This window comes from Lissotriton vulgaris, chromosome 5 (genome assembly GCF_964263255.1).
Source record: "Lissotriton vulgaris chromosome 5, aLisVul1.2, whole genome shotgun sequence".
Taxonomy (NCBI): domain Eukaryota; kingdom Metazoa; phylum Chordata; class Amphibia; order Caudata; family Salamandridae; genus Lissotriton; species Lissotriton vulgaris.
The window spans coordinates 76,682,835-76,700,602 of record NC_141693.1 but is presented as its reverse complement, the minus strand read 5'-3'; the positions used below and the strand labels follow the sequence as shown (position 1 = coordinate 76,700,602).

At 48.6% G+C, this 17,768-nt stretch overlaps 1 protein-coding gene across 1 annotated transcript in view; it reads right to left on the bottom strand.

The window, feature by feature from the left end:
• The window catches only part of LOC147710234 (E3 ubiquitin-protein ligase TRIM39-like), a 320,917-nt gene that overhangs the window by 224,719 nt on the left and 78,430 nt on the right, over positions 1-17,768 (bottom strand). The window lies entirely within an intron of this gene.

Sequence of the window (17,768 nt, the reverse complement as noted above, 5' to 3'; positions counted from 1 at the left end):
TGCCCCTGATCACTGTTTCCCTTCGTTTTTCTGTGCCCCTGTGCCCCATCTCCCCCGTTTTTTGCATTCTGTGCCCCTGATCACTTGTTTCCCTTCGTTTTTCTGTGCCCTTGTGCCCCATCTCCCCCGTTTTTTGCATTCTGTGCCCCTGATCACTTGTTTCCCTTCGGTTTTCTGTGCCCTTGTGCGCCATCTCCCCCGTTTTTTGCATTCTATGCCCCTGATCACTGTTGTCCCCCTTCGTTTTTCTGTGCCTCCCTGCCCCCTACCCCTCCGTGCCTCCTTTTCCCGCCGCTGCGTCCCTGCCCCCCGCTGTCCGATTCGCCACCCCGCTCCCGCCTCCCAGCTGCTCCACCCTCCCACAGCCCCTCATATGGAGGGCGCGCCAAAGGCAAGCCCGTCTGCGCCCATCCGCGCCTGGAACATGCCCAACGCCAGAACCCCTGACCCCCACCGCACCCAGAGTACCCGACTGAGATATGACTCCGCCACCCTCAACGCACTCAACACCGGACACCCACCCGCCTGCCACCCCGAAACAAACCCACGGACCCTTCATCTGCAAAGCCTGCAAATTTACATACCTTCGAACCTGCCCCCGCCAACCAAACAGCAGCAAAAGCAACAAAAACCTCAAATGCATCCTCCTCAACACCCGCTCCGTCCACAAACACGCCGTCGAACTCTGGGACCTCCTCGACACAACAGCACCGAACGTCGCCTTCCTCACGGAAACTTGGATGAACGCTTCCTCGGCCCCCGACATCGCCATAGCTATCCCGGACGGCTACAAAATCACCCGGAAGGACCGCGTCAACCAATCCGGAGGAGGAATCGCCATTGTCTACAGGAACACAATCAACATCACGACCAACATCGAAGACACACTCTCCACCGCCGAACACCTACACTTCCAGATTCACACCGACCCCAAGACCACCATTAGAGGAACGCTCATCTACAGACCCCCGGGCCCGCGCACACAATTCAGCGAAACCATCGCCCATTCATCAGCCCGCACGCCCTAGCCTCACCAAAATACATCCTCCTAGGGGACCTGAACTTCCACCTGGAGAAAAACAACGACAGCAGCACCTCCACCATGGTCGACAACCTTGCCAACCTCGGACTCAAACAACTGGTGAACACCCCCACCCACCTTCACCGCCAGCAACCACGTCTCCTTTACCCACTCCACCATACTACACTGGACCGACCACAGATGCATCCACTTCACCTTCGAAAAGAATACATCGCACCACTGCACACGACAAATCCCCCGAAGATGCTAGAGCAAAATCAACACAGACCAGCTCCTCATCACTAAACCAGAACCCGACACCACGAACACCAACGAAGCAGCCCACAACCTCGCATGGTGGATCACCTACTGCGCCGACGACCTCGCCCCACTAAAGAACTCCCCAAACAAGACCGGCAACAGGAAAACATCATGGTTCATAGACGCCCTCAAAGAATCAAAGAAATCCTGCCGAACCCTCGAAAAAACCTGGCGCCACGAACAGACAACAGAAAACCTGACAGCCCTCAAGAACGCCACTCGCGAACACCACCAGCTGATCTGCAGCACCAAAATGGCATTGCTCAAAGAGCGACTAGACAACAACACCCACAACAGTAAGGAACTCTTCAGCATCGTCAAAGAGCTCTCCAACCCCAGGGCCAGCAACAGCGACATCACACCATCACAAGACCTATGCAACTCCCTCGTCACATTCTTTCACCGCAAGATCACAGTTATACACGACAGCTTCGGACCCCCGACTCCGCCATCACCCTCAGCGCAGGACCCCCATCAGCACCGAAGACACCACCCACGTTATGAACACCATCCACTCCGGCTCCCCCTACATCATCATCGCACCCCACCTCCGGAACGTCATTAACAACTCCTTCACGTCAGCCACCTTCCCAGAGAGCTGGAAGCACGCAGAAATCAACCCCCTTCTGAAGAAACCCACGGCAGACCCCAAAGACCTCAAAAACTTCTGCCCCATTTCTCTTCTTCCCTTCCCGGCTAAAGTCCTCGAGAAGACTGTCAATAAAGAGCTGACTGCATTCCTCGAGGCAAACAACTCGCTCGACCCGTCCCAGTCTGGATTTCGAGCCAACCACAGCACCGAGACTGCCCTCATCGCGGCCACCGATGACATCAGGACCATGATGGACAACGGAGAAACAACCGCTCTCATCCTCCTGGACCTCTCGGCAGCCTTTGATATCGTATGCCACCGCACGCTAATAACCCGCCTCTTCAAGACTGGGGTCCAAGGAAAGACCCTGGACTGGATCACCTCATTCCGCTCCGGCATAACCCAGAGAGTCCGCCTCCCTCCCTTCTGCTCAGAGGCCACCGAGATCATCTGCGGCGTCCCCCAAGGCTCCTCACTCAGCCCAACCCTCTTCAATATCTACATGACCCCCCTCGACGCCATTGCACGCAAACACAACATGAACATCATCTCCTACCCCGACGACACCCAGCTGATACTCTCTCTCACCAAAGACCCAGTCACCGCCAAAAACAACCTCCAGGAAGGAATGAAAGACGTCACAGAAAGGATGAAGCTCAGCCGCCTGAAGCTGAACTCAGACAAGACGGAAGTCCTCATCCTCGGACAATCCCCATCCGCCTGGGACGACTCCTGGTGGCCCACGGCGCTGGGCTCCGCGCCGACACCCTCGGACCACGCTCGCAACCTGGGATTCATCCTGGACTCCTCCCTCTCAAAGACCAAGCAAGTCAACGCCATCTCGTCCTCTTGCTTTAACACCCTGCGCATGCTCCGAAAAATCTTCAAGTGGATCCCCACCGAAACCAGAAAGACCGTCACCCAGGCCCTCGCCACCAGCCGACTGGACTACGGAAACGCCCTATATGCAGGAACCACCGCCAAACTCCAGAAACAACGACAACGCATTCAGAACGCCTCTGCATGACTCATCTTCGGCATCCCTCGCCACAGCCACATATCCGCCCACCTGAGAAACCTGCACTGGCTCCCCGTCAGCAAGAGGATCACGTTCAGGCTACTCACCCACGCACACAAAGCGCTCCACGACATGCGCCCCGAATACCTCAACAACTGCCTCTCGTTCCACACTCCCACCCGCCAGTTTCGCTCTGCCAGCCTCGCCCTCGCCACCGTCCCACGGATTCGCAGATCCACCACCGGAGGAAGATCGTTCTCCTACCTGGCAGCCAAAACATGGAACTCCCTCCCTGCACACCTACGACTGACCAAGGACCACCTCACCTTCAGGAAACACCTCAAGACCTGGCTATTCGAGCACCACCCCCCATCAGCGCCTTGAGACCCTCACGAGTGAATAGCACGCTCTATAAATGCATTGATTGATTGAACTAGCACGGACATCCTTTGGGTGGAGTCTTGAGGGGAGGGCTGAGGTTCTTTTAAATTTCAGAACACTAACATGCTTTTAAACTCATTTCTGAAAGGCAGTCTATCTAAGTATCTTCCATTCTACAATTTTACGTCTTTCTCAAACTCATGCCATCTCCCCATAGACCCATCATAACCGCAGAGAGGTCAGAAGTTGTAGACCTGTGGGGAAGTTCGATCCATGGAGAAGGCACAAGGGAGAGAACCCACTGCAGGCAGAGGCTGTTAAAGACCCAGAGACATACTGAGTGGAGAGACTGACTGAAGTCAAGTGTGAGTGAGTGTGAGTGACACGTTAACATGTAAATGAGGTGGAGCCAGAACATTCAGTGCTTGGGATGGAAGATAGGAGATTTGAGGGGCTGGGGAATAAGCCATATTGCCAGGTCACTGGATGTACAGAAGAAGACACTATTAACCTACTACTATGTCCCTCAATTAGAATTATATTGGGGTAATTTGACATCTACAATTATACCCGACATACAAGTATTCTGCTGTACAATGGAGAATTACTATATACATCACCGTTATTGCACCAATTTCTGCAGGTGGTTCACAAATTCATATAGAAGATGGGTGAAAAGGCTGGTCAGATATCCCGTCCTATCCTAGGATAGGACGATGAGAGTTATCAGGTGAGTTACGTTTCACCTCAGCCTGGTACAGGAGGGTTTCAGCTGTTGAGAGAGGTGTGTAAAGATCCACTCCAACACAGAAGTAAAGTGGGTTGTCTTTATTGGTAGTATGCAGGTACATGTACCTCCAGCTTACTCTTCCAGCACCAACTACTCTTACTTTAAAGAGCAACTTTCCATCATAGCAACAAGCCTTACATTCTATCATTGAGTAGACTCCACATATCTTCCCCCTTACATGTAGTAACAATAAAATAAATAAGAAAAAAAAAGAACATCATAATACAAAACATTGCTACTTAATAGTGCTGGAAGACATAAATGTACAGAAGTAACATTAATCATGTATGACCACCTAAGGAGCATGGCATTTAGAAACATTCCTAGTGCTCCAAGCAGACCCATCCATTAAAATGAGAATGTTCTTCATCGCCTTAACTTGTATAGGTTGTGTAAATTTGCTCCCACCTTTGATGACAATTCCTCCTCGCCTTAAAACATCCCAATCCCCCTCTTTTATGTCTGAAATCTTGACTCCTTTTCAGGTATTGCCTGTGCAGCGCGCATGCGTTGCAAAGGCAAAAAGACCTTTTGGGATCGCTTTGGCTTTTCAGCCAAGCACGTGCACGCGTTCCATGGCCTTTAATGGCAACGCATGCACGTCAGGAGATTCACTTGCGGGAGCGCGCGCTACCATATGATGGCAATTATCACTCCCGCAAGTGAATCTCGCAGCCTCTCTCCTCCCACCTGCTGCCGCCCCTCCTCCTGCTGCAGCGCGAGCTTATTTTGACTCCTGAAATAGAAGCAGTCGATCGGACAGGCACGGAAGCTGTAAACTGCGGGCTCGCCAGGGTCCCTTGACAGATGCCTTTCTTTTTTCATCAATATCTTTTCCATTTAAATTATTTCAAGAGGCAATTTCAGTTTTTAATCAAAGGCCCCAGGCATTATTTGAATCCCACGCAGGCTGAATTAAATCCAACCTCTTTAAAAAGCGCATTGATTCCTGGTTTGCTTCGCTGCCGCGCTGCTTGGAGAGACAAATATTTACAGATCATGGCGAACGCCAATTTCCCAGATCGGTCAAAGAAGGTCGGGCCTGATGTGCTCACTGGTTTGCTTTCGGAACGGAGAGCAATGAAGCACGCCAACAGCAAAAGCAAGCAGAGCAGCCTGTCCACTTGAGTCACTATGGCGGAAGTCGCGAGCAAGGCAATGCTCCTTACCTGCGGTTTCTCATTACTGGCCCATGGAAGGAAGTGGCAGCAGCGCGCAACCAGGAAATGTAGAAATGCTGCCAGTGACCCAAGCTCGATACAAAGGGCACCTTGCTGCGAAACAAGCAGTGCTAGTTTACAACAGAACATATTCTGCTGTTGTGGTGCTGACAAACTGCTTACAGAAGTATGCGCTCCAAGAAAGAAGCGCGTATGTTAAAATCTGCAGTAACAATTCAGTCCTTTGAATGTACCTACGTAACCAGGCAAAAGTTCCAACAGTTGACACGTGCCATCACAAAAGTGCTGGCCAATGTGAGGATGAGGCAAGGATGGCATAATCGCAGAGTCTGAAGAAAGCTGTGCGCTTTGTTCAGACATACAGTTGAAAGAAGTGCACCATAAACTAAGACACAAGCGGGAAGCTTTTATTCACTTGCAGGCTACATTTGAGCAGGAAACAAATGCATGATTGAAGAAAGCTGCCGCTGACCTACAAGCCCAATATAGGATGTTCCGGCAAAGACTGCTGCACCTCAGACTCTGTAGTGGAGCAAGTGTGATCCGTGTCATTTTGCTGCTTATCATGTACAACTTTATCAGAGACAGAAGTTCTTGAAAATCAAAGAATCTGCATACAAGCAGCTTTTCCTAAAGGTGAGAAAGGCTGCAGTGTGCCTACAAGCAGCGAACTGTGGGTATGCTTTCTGTAGGCAAGTCCATAAGCGACATACTATTTATTGCTCTGGTGCTTCAGGCCTCCTACAGAAATGATGTGGCTCAATACCAGTTTGCTTGCCCTTAAAGAATTGTGCATTTTGTTTTCCCCTTAGTTAAACCAACATGCCAGTGGCTACTGCTTACGCTACTATTTAACTTGGGAGGATGTAGCATAACGACCAGAGCTGCTGACTTCGGACCTGGAGAACAGAGTTCCAGTCTCTGCTTCGCCTCAGCATCCTGTGATTCTGTGCCAATCACTTAATCTCCCTTTGCCAAAAAGATGTATGTTTCTGTGTGTGCTGTAAATGCTGCTCATATAAAGTGTTACAATACTTTTGGGTCACGCTTGCTCTATTTCAGCGCCTTGCCAGGGGTAGTAAAACCTATATAAATACAATATAAAACTGCAAAAAAGGATAGGCGCAGAGTTTGTGAAGTAAGGCATTACCAGCTCTTTCAACCACGTGTCATCACAGCAGTGGCATCTCAAGATATGTGACACACATCCTCCCTCTGGGAGAAAAGTTGCAAAGATTTAATTAAGTAGAATAACTTTTGATATTTTTCCAAAGTGTTGGGTCGGCGAGTAACCTTGTCGTCCGCACAGAAGTGAACTATTTTTAAATTAATATATTTCCAAGCTGAAATCATAAGCAGAGTAGCAGAAGGTGCCACAGGTCCAATTTTTGCTTCAGGTATACAAATGTGCCTTCCCGGGGTTGTGTGAGATTAATGGTGTTAGGAAACCTGTACAACCATAGCGAGCACCCACTCAGTCTGATCTTAATACTGATCACAAACATCTGTAAATAACATATTCCCCATGTTTCAGCACAATCGACGTTAAAACTGTAACGCAGATGGTCATGCTGCTGAAAGTATGGGAAGCTGCACAATTTACCACGTTTTCACAGTATATGTGTAGCAACAGGAGATAAAGGAGGGAACATAAAATTAAACAAAAGTTCAGTCAACTTCGAGGAATGCACAGAGCAGCAAAAGCAGGAGGGCGGGTGGGAGGAAAGATTAAACTGGGAGTGGGTATAAATAAGTTAAAATGAGCTATTTAAGAGCTATGACTCAACGCTGGGCCTGTCATATCTCATAATTGGTACCTACATTCTAAAGTGTGCAGCAGGAGAGGAAGTGGCATAACAGCCAGAGCTCCCAACGTTGGAGCTGCAGAACCATGTTAAAGTCTCTGCATCGACCGAAACATCCTGTGATCCTGGGTAAATCTCTTTGCGCCTAACAAAAAAAGATAAACAAGCACTGGCATAGCTAATAGGTCTCGCAATTGAGACCTTATAAGTGTTTAGCCATGCAACAGTTGGTGTTGTTGCACCAAGGATATTTAGGGTGACCAACTGGCATAGGTGCAAGTTCAGGATGGTGAGTGTAAAAATTCAGGACAAAGGGTCAAAATTCAGGACAAAAATTCAGGACAAAAGGTCAAAATTCAGGACAAAACTTTGGGACAAAAGGTAAGTTTTACAGAAACGTCAGAGGTGGTCGCACAATAGTATATAAGTCAGTAAATAGACAACCATCTAAGTACAAGTCAAAATAAGTTTATATTAGGTTGAGACAATCATGCATTTCATGGTTTTTCAGTATGGCCGCAGCTTGCTGCCTTAGACAATTCAAAATTTGCATCTCGTTCCAGCAGGTACATTAGTCACCAGACAATGGTGAACCACACCTGAATATAAGTGAGGCCGCTTTTATTGTTGATTGAAAACTACTGGATATAAAAGGAACTTTGCAATGCCAGCCCCCAGTAATAACCCCCCCTCACCCCCCACCTCCTTTCCAGCCTCCCAGGGAAACACCCGATGCCTGGTCCGGCCAGTCCTGCCTTGCTACCACACTTCAATGGTGCCCCTCATCTTCACTTGTCTTAGACCGTCTCTCATGTGTATTTAATTTCTCTTATAGTGTTACTCATCCCAATTATGTAGGGCAGGGTGTCAGCGTGCGTTACTTCACACACATTATATAGAGACAATGACTCATATTAACGTGAAAGTCAACGTATAGGAAATGTTACTTAAGCTAATGGGTGCTACAAGGTGTAATCATTCTTTTATCTATTATTCAGTCTTTCACCATTTATTCTGTCCTTCCATCTATGTGCCCATGTATATCCAAACATATTCAACAATTTGTAAACCTATCCACCATATATCCTTCCATCCATCATTTCACTCATCCATCCCTCCATCCATCCTTGCAGTCATCCATCCACTCTTTTACCCATCCATCTATTCACTCATCCATCCAGCCATTTACCCTTTCACCCATCCAGACATTCATTCATTCACTTACTCATCCATCCACTCAATCACTTATCCTTCCACCCATTCACCCTTTCAGTCATTTATCCTCCCTTTCTCTCTCCATCCCACTTTCACTTATCCGTCCATCCATCATCCACCCATCCATCTACTCATCCATTCATTTATTCCATCCATTGATCCGATTACTCATCCATCCTTTGACTCATCCATCCATCCGTTCTCTCATCCATCCACCCTTTCAATTCTTCACTCATCCATTCATCCCTTTGTCCATCTACCCCTATCACTCATCCATCCATTCACCCTTTCACTTATCAAGTCAATCTATCCACCCATTCACTCGCCCATCATCTAAGCTTTGACTCATCCATCCATCCTTTCATACACCCAACCACCCTTTTACCCATCCATCTACCCTTCCACCCATACATCCATCCATTTACCTTTTCCCTCATCCATACCTCCACTCATCCATCCATCCTTTCTTTTATCTATCCATTCACCCTTTCATTCGTCCATTCATCCTTTCAGTAATCCATCTAGCCATTCACACATTCCTTCACTAATTTACTCACCCACCTTTTCACATTATGAGCTGAGCCTTTGTCTGCAGAGTTGCAGACAGAAGAGGCCCATCAAGAAATTCACCTAGCTATAGTTCCTAAAGCAAGGGGTAGGGAGCGGTGGGGGAAAGTTCACTATGCCCCTGCACATAGGCAGTCTGAAAACGTAGAAGTCATGAGTCATGCATGGTGCACAGTGCCAGGATGTGAGGTGACTGTGACATGGTGTTGTTTCCAGGGCTTTAAGTGGTGTAAAAAAACTGGGGGGTCTCTTCAAAGGGGTGTTTGATGTAATTAAGGGCGTAGTTTAAAACACCTAGGCTAAAAATCAGCGCTAGCATAGTGTTCCACCCGACTGGTATTATGTTGTTTGTCATTGCATCCAGATATATATTTAATACAGCAGCAAGTATCATTACACCAACAAAAAACAGGACTATTGGCTTTGTCAATGGTTGCTAGTTGCTTAAAATAAAAAAGCAGCAACCATGGCTTTGTTGAATGTAATATTGAAAATACTTCCGTTAAAAATGACGAGACAGTGAAAGAACGATAACCCGTTCTTTTTAACTTATTTTATAGGCTTCTTTATATAAACTGTTTTCTAATGTTGCAGTATTAGCGTTTTACCTTTCATTTTACAGAATGTCCTGCTGTACACTGAGGCAGGAGGAGGCAGCCACATGCTTTACCAGCCCAGACTGCCCCATTGTCATTCTGTATGTGGCAATCAGCCGCACACAGAATGATAATGTGCGGGGAGGGGCTGCTCTTGTGCTCCAGGAGGAGCGCGAGGCGGCCCCATCAGGAAGGTGAGAACTCTCACAGGGGAGCAGTGCTGCTCTGTGTGATGGCCAAAATTACAGACAAAAGGCGTCCGTAAAAGGTATCCTCACGGACAACGGACGTGAGGTCCAAATTACGGACTGTCCGTGAAATTTATGGACGGTTGGTCACCCTAAGGATATTCTGCTGCATAACTAAATACTTCCAGGGTCTTAAAAGCGAGACCTATTGGCTATGCCAATGCTTGTTTAGTATTGTAATAGTTTGTAGCGGCCTCTTTCTGTTTTACAACATCATCCTCCACTGCAGCACGATTAACCCACACACACTCCTTGTTTTTAAGCCATCCAGGGACTTCTTTTACACCAGCTTCACGCCCACGAGAGACGAATGGGGATACTCCAGTCACTGAATGTGGCGTCACCATACAACCACACCCATTTTTTAAGTTCCTCAGACCAGGAAAGGGCATTAGAAATTGAGAGCTGAATATTTTCCTCTATCAGGCGGTTAATTCTTTCAACCAAACTATTAGCCTGAGGCTTGAACATGGTAACCCAGATTACCTCCCAATTTACAGAGAAACTCTTTCATTCTTTTGGAGACTAGTTGAACTCCATTTCCGACAAGTGTCTTAGGTATTCCTTCATTCATGAACCGTCTTTCCATGAACCCGATTTCTTTTCCAGTTTCAATGCAGTCAGTAGTTTCAACAACAAACCATTTAATGTGGTAGTCCACAGGAACCATCAAAAACGTACTACGCGAACCAAGTTTGGAAAGAGGACCAACAAAATCAATTGCCACCCTTTCCAATGGATGCTTGGTAAACTTCACACATGCAAGGGGAGGTTGCCTTACAATCTTTGTTTTACCACTTCTTGCGCACGCATAGCACTCCAGGGATGTGAAATTCCTATAGCCCGACGCCCAGGACATATTGTTTGGGGTCAAGGGCAACAAGTTTTAATGTGTAGTTTGTCCTTGGGACAAGTAGGCCCGACCCCCTGCCGCACAAACCCTTTGGCTGCCAGTTTGCAGAACCACATTAAGGGTCAGGGAAGGGCACTGCCTGCAGTTAAGTTAATGCTTGTGTGCATACATTAATGCTGTTCAAACTTGTATTCATGGTTCATTAATTGAAAGCCTTTATTATTATGGTGAGCGCTCTAAGTAAATGTAAGTTCTGATTGCACTAGTGACACTGGGTCAAGTATAAAATATGTCTACTTGGCTTCAGAGGGACAAGTGGATTTTGTTACAAGACAAGTACATTCATGAAGCATCTGCCCCATGGACAAGTGGATATTTTAATACATTCCACAACCCTGCACTCCTTAACTCCTTACTATTGAGAAGACTCCATAGTATGTCTCTCTGGCTACACCATGAAGAGCTGGACTCAGAAATACTGTGGAGTAGGTATGTCTCCACTCCTGGTAGAGGGTTGTGCTCCTGTATGTGTCATTAGAATACAGTTGGAGGGTTCTGCTCCAGTGATGTGTCACTAGTATACAGGTGGGAGGTTGCGCTCCTGTGGTGTATCACTAATTTACAGTTGAGAGGTTGTGTTCCTGTGATGTGTCACTAATATACAGGTGGGAGGCTCAATCAATCACTCAATCATTTTTAAAGCGCACTACATACCCGCGAGGGTTTCAAGGCGCGGGAGGCGCTACTGATCGAACAGCCAGGTCTTGAGTATCCTCTTGGAGGTCAGCAGGTCTTGGGTCTGTCGTAGGCTCAGTGGGAGTGTGTTCCATGTCTTGGCGGTGAGGTAGGAGAAGGATCTCCCACCGGTGGTTGTTCTTTGGATGCGCGGGACGGTGGCGAGTGAGAGGTCGGTGTAGCTGGCGGTTGTGGTTGTAGGAGAGCCATCTGTTGAGGTAGGCTAGGCCAGTCTTGTGAAGTGCCTTGTGTGCGTGGATGAGGAGCTTGAAGGATATCCTCTTGTTGATGGGGAGCCAGAGCAGGTTTCTCAGGTGGGGGGTGATGTGGCCGTGGCGTGGTACGTCGAGGATCAGTCGTGCAGAGGGGTTTTGGATACGCTGTAGTCGTATGATGAGTTTGGTCGGGGCTCCCGCGTAGAGGGCATTTCCGTAATCGAGTCTGCTGGTGACAAGGGCCTGGGTGACTGTCTTTCTTGTAGCTGTCGGGATTCATCTGTAGATCTTGCGGAGCATGTGGAGGCTGTTGAAGCAGGAGGAGGAGATGGCGTTGACTTGCTTGGTCATTGAGAGCGTTGAGTCGAGGATGATTCCCAGGTTGCGTGCGTGGTCGGTGGGTGTCGGGGCTGTCCCCAGTGCTGTCGGCCACCAGGAGTCGTCCCAGGCTAAAGGGTTGGAGCCGAGGATGAGGACCTCCGTCTTGTCCTAGTTCAGCTTCAGGCGGCTGGTCTTCATCCAGTCGGCGACAGCCTTCATTCCTTTGTGGAGGTTGGCTTTGGCGGTGATGGGGGTCCTTGGTGAGGAAGAGGATCAGAAGAGTGTCGTCGGCATAGGAGATTATGTTGAGGTCGTGCTGTCGGGCTGCGTGTGCGAGCGGGCTATGTGAATGTTGAACAGCGTCGGGCTGAGGGAGGATCCCTGGGGTACGCCGCAGATGATCTCGGAGTCTTTGGAACGGAATAGGGGGAGGCGGAAGCTCTGGGTTCTGCCGGAGAGGAAGGAGGTGGTCCAATCCAGAGCCTTGTCTCGGATCCCTGCGGCGTGGAGGCGTGCACGTAGTGTGCGGTGGCAGACGGTGTCTAAGGTGGCGGAGAGGTCTAGGAGGATGAGTGTTGCGGTCTCACCGTTGTCCAGCAGAGTCCTGATGTCGTCGTGGCGGCGATGAGGGCAGTCTCAGTGCTGTGGTTGCTGCGGAACCCTGACTGGGAAGGGTCCAGGACTATGTTTTCTTTGAGGTATTGGGTTAGCTGTCTGTTGACAGTTTTCTCGATGACATTGGCCGGGAAGGGGAGCAGAGAGATGGGCCGGAAGTTCTTGAGGTCTCATGGGTCTGCCTTAGGTTTTTTGAGTAGGGAGTTGATCTCTGCGTGTTTCCAGATCTCTGGGAAGGTCGCGGTTTCGAAGGAGAGATTGAGGACGTTGCGCAGGTGGGGTGCGATGGAGCTGCTTGCTCTGTTGAAGACTTGGTGCGGGAACGGGTCTGACGGAGAGCCAGAGTGGATTGTGCGCATGGTCTTGATGGTGTCATCGATGCTCAAGCTGGCCCAGGCTAGCAGGGGGTCGTGGTCGATGGTGTGCGAAGGGTCTGTTGTGTTGCGGACTGTTGGGGCTGTCTGGGTGTTGAAGCCGCCGTAGATGTCTGCTATCTTGCGGTGGAAGAAGGTGGCGAGGGAGTCGCACAGGGCTTGTGAAGGTGGGATGCCGTTGGTGTTGGAGCTGGGTTTGGAGAGTTACTTCACGATGTTGGAGAGCTCCTTGCTATTGTGTGCGTTGTTGTCGAGGCAGTCGTTGAAGGAGGTCCTCTTGGCCGCCCTGATGAGGTGGTGGTGGTGGTGGATAGCGTCCTTGTGTGCTGTGTGGCTGTCCGGAGTTTGTTCACTGTGCCATTTCTTCTCTAGTTTCTGGCAGGCTTGCTTGGAGGAGGAGTTCTGGGGTGAACCAGCTGGCTCTCTTGCTGGTGTCTCTGTGGGAGGGGGTGTTTCTTCAGCGGGGCGAGGGTGTTGGCGCAGTCCTCGATCCAGCGTCTAAGGCTGTGGGCAGCGTCGTCTGTGTTGAGGGTTCAGTGGGTGGTCTGAGAGCGAGGTTTGCATGTAGTTGGTCTTCAGTGATTTTGCTCCAGCAGCGGCAGGGGATTTGTTGGGTGCGGTGGTGTGTGGTGGGATTCTGGAAGACGAAGTGGATGCAGCGGTGGTCGGTCCAGAGGAGTTTAGTGGTGTGGCTGACGGAGACGTTCAGGCTTGAGGAGAAGACGGGGGTGATCGTGTGGCCGGCGGAGTGGGTGGGCGTTGTTGTGACGAGTTGCTTCAGTCCGAGGTTGGCGAGGTTATCGATCAGGATTGTGGAGTTGTTGTCGTTGTTCTTAAGGTGAAGTCGATGGAGGTCGGGCGTGCGTGCTGATCAAGTTGGCCATGGAGTCGCTGAACTGGGGGTGGGGTACGGGGGGTCAGTAGATGAGGGTGCCTCTGAGGGTGGAGTTAGGGTCTGTGTGGATCTGGAAATGCATGTGTTCGGCGGTGCTGAGCGGGTCGTCAGTGCTAGTCGAGACCCTGATGCTGTTCTTGTGGACGATGGCAATTCCTCCTCCGACTCCGTTGGTGCGGTCTCTGCGGGTGATCTTGTAGCCGTCTGGGATGGCTATGGCGATGTCGGATGCGGAGGAGTCGTTAAACCAGGTCTGTCAGGAAGACGACGTCCGGGGAGGTTGTGTCGAGCAGCTCCCATAGATAGGCAGCATGCTTGCGTGCGGAGCGGGTGTTCAGTATTATGCATCGGAGGTGTTTTTATTTTTTTAAATTTCAAAAACCTTTATTCCACATCACACAGAGTACACAGCTGTGATTCCACAACTCGGAGGCCGGCAGCGCTTCATAACAACATTTCAGTTGGAATAACACAGCCGGTTAGCCGACATCCCATAGGTCCAGCGGCGTTTTTGATACTCGAACAGTAGTGATCTATATCTGTGTGAGTCGTATCCAGTCACATTTATAAAACTCTTACCTTATTGTCTCTGAAACCATATCAACAGTACCCTAACCCAACTCCCTGCCCCTGCCCCAGACTGTATTATACCTGTGAATGCCACACCTCAATGCCCAATCTATTCCACACGTGTCACATGCATCTCGCCTAGAAGCAGTAAAGTCACATTTCACACCCCTTCTGCATCAGCGCCCTCCCACCACCCTCACTTCCCCACTCCCATTTAAAAAACCAGAAATTCTCTCTACCCCGTGCATCAGACTAGCGGTTACCTGAATCGGCGCCAGTTCGGCCTAACCATAGTGTAAATGGTTCCCAAATATCAAGTGGTCTAGATCTACTCAGCAAAAGGTCCCAATAGTGTGTTAGTTGGTCTTTACAATAAACGGCCGATCTAACCCAGATGAGCGAGTGAAGGAACGAGGCAGAAGCACGACCACAGCGTAATTCTGAACATATCCAGTTCTGGAATAGACCAGCGACATTGCATGCCCGTTCAAAGAACGTTTTAAAACTATATGAGATACACGAAAATCGGGAGGACGCCTGACAACTTCAAAGTAAGAAACCCCAAGACAAGGAGCTCCTAGGTCAGGAGAGAGAAGGCTTCAAGAACAAAATTTGCAGAAGCAAAGTGCGATATTAAGCAGACCCCATCCTGGAACGTCTCCCACACGACTCTAAGGATACGGTGTAACCATCCGTTCCTCGAAACCCCAGAAAAGAGAAGTCCTGAGGAAGGTGCCACAAAATCAACTGTACAGCACCGAAACGCGTCGACGCACTGTTTTTTGTTTAAAAGAATCCAGTCAGGGCCGGGTAAAACTTTAGATGGGTATTTCATTTTTCCACTAAATCTTTATAGTAATAGAATTGGTTCAGGCCATTGGATCTGGTTGAATTCAGTGGCAGAGATATCTGGTGAGCCACTGTAATGGCCGGATTTTCCGCTTAGATGGGATCAGCCCCTAGGGGCCCCTATAACCCAGCCAGAACGTACTCACCTCCCTCCTTAGAGCGTATTCACAATGGATATGGATATATATATATATATATATATATATATATATATATATATATATATATATATCTATACTACTATTATAAAGAGAGAACTGTGTCCTTTGAGCCAGGTAAACTCGAAAAGTATACCACCAATCCAAACACCCAAGACATCTTTGAAAACCTCAGGGCAAGCAGAAGGACATAGGCTATATAAAAATAAAAAATATACTTTGTTTAAAAAATTAGGAATAAAAATAAAGTAGTCCCTTGCAAGTAGCGCCGGCCGCGACGTCTGCGTGATGACATCGGGAAAGAACCTGGGCGTTTCAGCAAAGGGGACTACTTTTTCTTCGTTTTATATCTGCCCCGTTTTTATAAGGTAATGGCTGAGGCCTGCAAGGAAACTATCGCTCTTACTAGCGAGAGTCTGTTTATTCGTATTTTATAGCTCACTGCCCTTGGAGCTGGCAACACTGACCACCGGTGAAAAAACGGCCCGCGGGACTACAAAATGACATCACAGCGGCCATTTTTGTAGTTCTGCCGGCTCGTGATGTCAGTCCCTTCCTTGTGCATAGATCTTTCATAGCCCTTTCAGTCCAATGGGTGCTGCGCGCCTGATTGGAGGTGAGGGTGGGGACGCAGCTAATACTACTGAGGGGGCAGCGGGGGCTACCCAGCCCCTTAGCCTCCTCTTCCTCTAGCATGAGAGGCTGGAAATCGTCCCTCAATTTGGTGATTTCCAGGATACGGGGAGAGGGAGGGGGTAGGCAGAAGAGGAGCGAACAGGGTGGCAAGAAATATGGGGTAAAGGTTAAGGGGCTGCAGGGTGCGGGGAAGATGAAAGAAAGGGAGAAAGTGATTTGGGAAAGGAGGAGGTGAAGAGTAGAAGAAGGAAGAAAAGATTGAAATGAAGTTAAGAGACGCAAAAAGGTGTTCGAAATAAGTGAAAGCAAAAAGCAGGAGAGATAAAGAGGAACGGAAGAGTGCAAGGGGTAAAACGGCAGAGAGGTACAAAGGCTTGTGAGTGTTGAAAGAAGAATCAGATGAAGGGGGTGAGGGTGAAGGAGAAGAGATAAGGAGGAAAGGAGAACTTTGTAAGAGAAATAGTCGAGAGTTGGCGGTAGAGTGAACAGCGAAGAGAAAAAACAAAGATGAGGAGTGAAAGCACAATAGCAGCTGTGATGAGGGGGTGTAAAAAAATGCAGAAGAGGTGGGGTAAAGATTTCGAAAATGGTATCTACTAGAATATTTCAGTGCTTGCCTCCTCTAGAACGTTTTTTTTTTTTTAAAGAGTCGGACGGGCTAATCCCTGCTACAGCCCACATAGTATGTAGTACTTGCAAACAGAAGAACCGCATCACGGCGGACATGCTTATATTTAAAGAATGATTTATCGGAACAGCAAGGATATGTATTGTTTTAGCAACACAGCACCCTCCTCATACCTGCTGAGCTTCACGAAAAGACCTGAGAAATAGCCCGAGGCATTTCCTACATAGCCCGAGCCTGGTGCTTAATTAAAGCGTCTGTTTCAAGACTCACAAGCAATATGCTGCTTAGGCCGCTTGTGGAGAGCAGGGCACGAGCACCCTCCCATACGGAAGAAGCACTCTACCATGAAAACTAACCCCAGAACTCCCAGCGCGTTTAGGTGACCTCAAGATGCCATAATGCACTGCAAGAAACAACCCGTGGGTGGAAAATAAAATGTCATCTTTTAAACAAACAAGCATTTGCAATGCAATAGGTCTAGCATTAGGAAAGTTTGAGCTATTGGTCTTGTAAATGACAATTTGTTTATTTATGTGTTGGTTTTAAAAATAGCGAAATTAATAGCTTTGTCATTTCCAATGCCAATACTTTTATCTTTTGCAAATGTGACACCTATAGCATTTGTAATGCAACATGTTTTGTATTTACGTGACTTAGATGTATTGATATTACAAATAACAATGGCTTTTAATTTTTTTAAATAATTAATCTATACTACTATTATAAAGAGAGAACTTCCACCTTTTGGCCAGGTAAACTCGGGAACCACAGCGCCAATCTACACACCCGATACATCTATGAAAATGTCAGGGTGTGTAGATGGACATAGGAGACATTAAATTAAAAGAAAAACGTAAATTAAACAAATTTAATTTGTAAACAAAGTAGTCCCCTAAAACAAGCGCCGGCCGCGACGTAGCGCTGATCGCAACCGACACGTAACGTAATGACGATATGCGGGTAGGATCGGAGACTTGCGGCAAGGAGTGGACTTGCGGCGAAGAGTGGACTTGCGGCGAGGAGTTGCGGTAAGGCAAATGCAGGCGGGAGGCGGGAGGCGGGCGGCTCAAGGCGCAAGGCGCGAGGCGGTATGGCCAATCTCGGGGCGGGCGGCGGGCGGGAGGCTCAAGACTGAAGGCTCAAGGCGGGAGGCGGCATGGCCAATGTCGGGGCGGAAGCGGGAG